This window comes from Charadrius vociferus, unplaced genomic scaffold (assembly GCF_000708025.1).
Source record: "Charadrius vociferus isolate BGI_N301 unplaced genomic scaffold, ASM70802v2 scaffold235, whole genome shotgun sequence".
Classification (NCBI taxonomy): Eukaryota; Metazoa; Chordata; class Aves; order Charadriiformes; family Charadriidae; genus Charadrius; species Charadrius vociferus.
This window is the reverse complement of record NW_009648536.1, coordinates 1935000-1940067: the sequence shown is the minus strand read 5'-3', so window position 1 is coordinate 1940067 and position 5068 is coordinate 1935000. Positions and strand designations below refer to the sequence as shown.

The window sequence follows — 5068 nt, the reverse complement described above, 5'->3', positions numbered from 1 at the left end:
CCCCCCCCGAAAAAAAAAGAAAATACAACAAAGGGCTTTCAATGTCCTATGTAGTTTGGGCAGCCAGCAACTATCCACTGCTTTCCAAGACCTTGGTGTTGGATGGAGCCAAAGTGAATTCTGTAGAGGATTCTTTTATGTCAAAGGAACTTTAGTATTTGTCCTTGGAGTTCAAAATGTCAGAATTCAAATTACTTTTAAATTGATAGAGCACAGGGCCAACCTGAAATCCGAGGTCTTCTTTCCAAATGTGATTGTATTAAAAAGTGTTACAACTTTTATATTCACTGAAAGGGTTGGCAAGTACTGGAACAGGCTGCTCAGAGAAGTGCTGGAGTCACCATCCCTGAAAGACGTGTAGATGTGGTGCTGAGGGACGTGGTTTAGTGGTGGCCTTGGCGGTGCTAGGTTAATGGTTTGACTTGATGATCTTAAAGGTCTTTTTCAACCTAAATGATTCTGTGATTCTGTGATCTTTTAAATATTGTCTTGCTACTACTAGAGGTAAGTGCTGTAATTTGCAGTCTGGACTGTGTTGAAAGTTCACAGCACATGGGAATACTTCTGAAGCAGAAAGGCCTAAATATAAAAACAATAATCTACTTTTCCTGTTACTCCAGAGAGGCACCTGTATAGTAGTGAGATCACCTGGTGAAATCAGGAGAGAAAATTATGAGCATTTTAGCATACACTAAAAATATTATTATAATATAGATAATATAATGCAATATGAACCATAAATTATATATCATTATATGTTAATACTCTTATTTACTAATAAGTAATAAGCATATTATTTCAAGATCCTGTGGTCATGTGGTCAGAGATACTTCCTTTATCAGATTATGAATATGATCTTGAACTAAATAGGTGGGTACAATGATTCATCTTTACCTGGGAACTTTCCCCACAAGGCAGGGTTCCTAATGTGGGTATGAAGGATGTATTTGCATTACATATTCCTTTGAATAAACATATTCCTGCCCCAGTATTTGAAAGTCATGTTGCAATGTACTGGAAGTACATCCTCTGAAGTTATTGTTTCAACAGGTTTTTGTCTCTGGGAGGTAGAGATATTTTCAGGAAGGGCAAGTTTGGCTTTAACGTAGTGTCTCTGTAGGGGCATTGTGTTGGAGAATATCAGACACAGCATGCTGACCTGAAAAGAGCGTGTTTACATCACCACAGAGACTCTTGGAGGAATTAGAACATTTGGATTTATGGTATCAATATAAATGACCATCTTTCCTAAAATACAGATAATGTCAGAACAACTTGATTTTCCATTTCAGTGAATAAAGCTGTCGCCATGAAAACTGCACAAAATCAGTTGGAGGACCTGCTGTTCTTACAGGAGCACATTCTGGGCTGGATTTCTTTTTCAGGAATTTTGATCTGCAGCTGATATACTGCTTCTTGCAATGCAGATGCACCAGCCATCTTGCCATTTTCAGTTGCAGTCTACTGCCTCCGTAGTCTCTCTGCCAAATTCTGATAACAGTAGTGTTTTAAAATCCTTGCAATTGTTGCCCATGGGGAATACAGTCAAATGTTTCAAGCCATTATTAATCATCTTATGAACTACTGAATAAAATACTTTTCTGTATGTTCATTTTCTGAACCTTTTTGCAAAAGATTGGAAGCCAGGTCTCTTCTGCTGAGGCAGTTTTCAGGTCACAGACTGTTCTGAGGGCACATCATATTCTCAGTTTCCAAGTAAGTTAATTTTCCAACTTAAACTAGTGGGTTTTTTTTCCTATAAATCTTCTTTGTGGTAGGAACACAGTTAAGTATCTTGCACTTAGTAAAATATAGTTCTTTTAAACTATCCTTTACTGGTATCACAGAGGTGATGCCATCAGCCTTAAAAAGTAGGCGGTATCATTCTAGTACCATAGAACCAAACTAGGGAGTCAGTCCATTTTTTGGTTTATGTGACATGAGAAGGTGCAGAAAGGCACAAAATTGTGATTTGTAGACTGGTGAAGTTAGCTACATCCTCTAGGAGAAAACATGACATGATCGTAAAATCTTCTGCAAGCTTGCTGGTGTCCATATAGATCTGAATATATAAATGTGGGTTTCTATATGTGGTGTAAAATTCAGTAATTGAGAGGAAAATAAAATCTGTAGAAATGAGAGGCTGGAAAATGACTCGACTACATTAGTTGTCAGTTTCCTCTGCTCTGCAGAAGCTCTTCTGAAATTCATTTACAGTGAATATTTGCATTCCTCCATTTTCCATTTTTTCTTTTTGCTTTTCAGTATCTGAGGGCTACTGGCAAGCCAACAAAATGGCGCTGATTCAGTGTTCACCTTGTTCACCTTAGGTAAAATAACAGTTTATCAGTATTCAATGTTTTAGCATTAGAGTAGCACAGACCAGCTGAAATTATACGCAACCTATGCAAAGCAGAATCACATGATTATAATTTTTCATTGAGTTATGAAATATCATTAGTAGCCTTCACAGCCTGAACAATTTAAAACCAGTTTCTGTTTCAATTTAAAATGAAACAGTTGTCTGTTGCACAAATATCCTATTGATTTCTAGGCTATGTACAATCCTGGACATTCATTCTATGCTTGGGATCAGGTCTGACTTAAAGAATAGCTGGTGTAAATCATGACCTAAGTTATTCACCAGGATATTGGGCCTGTCTTCACCCAGTTGGTAGAAAGTGCTACCTCCTCCCCCCTTTATCAAAATTCAGTTACGTTTAATCCTGCTGCTGCAAGAATGAAGGATCCTAGCATGCTTTGAGGTATATAAATGGTTGTTTGCAATGTAAGTATTACATAGGACAGCTCCATTAGCAGTCTCTGAAAGAAAGTCCTCCCAAGTAAAGAAGGACATGGAGGATGGACTAATCTCTTAATTTCTGTTGTGAGGGGATTCACATATGACAGTCAGTGTCATGTGGACAGCAAACAGGACTGTTGATGGAGGGTGATGCAGTCATTCTCCCTTTAAGTTGTGTGTGCCATCATCCTTTTATGTAGTGTAAGCTCCTTCCTTTTGTGGTACGGAAGAATACAGTAGGAGACCAAATGTTCTTAAAAACTTCTTTTCTTCCCTTCCTCCCTTTCCCTCCTCCCCTCCTCTTTTCCTCTTCCACCTCTCTCTCTTTGGCTCCCTATTTTCCCAGCAAGATTTCCTAGTCTAGTCATGAGCTTAATCTTATTGAAGCATCAATAAGTAGCATTAGCGGTTGACTGCACAGCTGGTGTGCTGTGACCACAGCTTGTTAGGTCCACCCCGTTTCCCTCGCCACTTTCTTTCCTCTTCAGGCTGTCTGCATGGGCATGCTGGCTCTTATCTTACGGTGCAGTGCAATCATCTTACAGTAGACGGGTGTTCAAGTTATGATGTGCACAGCAGCCAGCAGCAGGGAACCACAGGTGTTGGCTCCACAAGGTAGATTACTATTATAAAAAGTCATAACAACTCCTGTTGAGTTTCCTTCATTGCTGTGCAGCTACTAACAGGAAAACAGGAGCTGCCTCCAGGTTTTAACACACGGTGTCTTTGCATGTTCAGGGGTTTTCATCCCAAATCAGCCTCAGAGTTTGCAGGTCTGAAAATCAATGTCTCATGTAGCTTTTTTCCCCCTAGTTTTCTCCAAACGTTTGAGAGGAAAGGAAGTGTAATTCTTCAAAGAATATAAAGTATAAATCTGTTTCAGTGTTTCTACGACCCCATGTTTCCCATAGCTTCTTCTGTGGGACTGCACAATCTAGCCTGTTAACTGATCGAAGGCAATATCGTTTAGGTAATTGCATTGATTTGTGTTTGCCATTAACATAATTTTTTGCTCATATTCTTGTTTGCTGTCTTTGAACTCTGCTTGGTTCTTCCTTCTTCATTCAAATGCACACAGTTGAAGAGTCAATTTATAGGAGCTTTCAGAATTACCATTTAGTAGAAAATGTGTTGTGGCTTTACAAAAGAGAAATACTCTGTTGATACAGGCTTTAAGTAGACCTGTTATAAGTGTGAAATAAAAACCTATAGTAAGATTTTCTCCTATGATATCGCTATTAAAAAGTTCTTCTTTGTGTAATGCTTCATAGTGAAATTGCTTCTATTTAAAGCATTGAGTTTGATCTTGGCTTTGATCTAAAGCTTTTGATCTTGAAAGAAGGATGTTGTGGCAGTAAAACAAAAAGGGTAGGAGAGAGGTTTTTCTTTTTTTAAGTGATAAAGTTAAAGGGATACTGTCAAGATTTAGTATGGACTAATTGGACCTACCTTTATTTACTTAACTCTGTTTGCAAAGTCCATCTAACACTATATATGGGAGGGTTTGCTCAAACACATGCTTTAATGAGCCTTATTCTTTTACAAGAGCACAGATTTTCTTTTGAAGCTTTCAGGGAATTCAGGGAATTGTCATATATAGCACAGAGTATAAATTATTTTTAAAATAGCATCATTTTAACTCTACCAAGTATGGTCCAGCCTGTCCTTTAATTGTCTCTCATTTTAGATGCCCAACACAAACCACTTAACAAAATTCTAACTTAAGAACTTCTAGTGTTCAGATATTGCATGGCTGACATTGGTTTGAATATCCTCTTCAAAGAGCGCAGAAACATCTGCTGAAGTCTGATGCCTAAATTTAATCACCTGCTTGTAGCCTCTTGTTGAATAAAGCATTTCACTGAGGCCTCTGTAAAGGGCTTGCCGTGCTGTAATACGAATAGAAAGCTGCTTTGGTTTTTGCTTTTAAGATATGTTTCAGACCCTCCGAGGTAATTTAATAGTTAGATTCTTTAGATGTCAAGCAAGTACTGGGCGAAATCTTGAAGCACTTAGCCGTGATGATACTTTCTCTCTCGAGCCAGCCCCATTCCTCTCTGTGAAGACCTGTGACGGAGGGTCTTTAGCGGAAGGTTAATAGGAAGGCGCATTTCATAGTAAGGGGCTTAACGGGAGAGCGTCTCTCTGCGGATCAGACCGTACACCCGTGACGGTCGTGGGCGCAGAGGTGAGGAAGGGCCGCCCCTCCGGCGAAGGGGTCGGAGGGAGCGCGGCTCGGCGGCATCACCGCCGGCGGGTCCCGCT

The 5068-nt window shown here is 39.4% G+C and overlaps 1 protein-coding gene across 1 annotated transcript in view; it reads left to right on the top strand.

Moving 5' to 3' along the window:
- LOC104287168 (chromosome unknown open reading frame, human C9orf3) overlaps positions 1-5068 on the top strand; it is a 221923-nt gene that overhangs the window by 141460 nt on the left and 75395 nt on the right.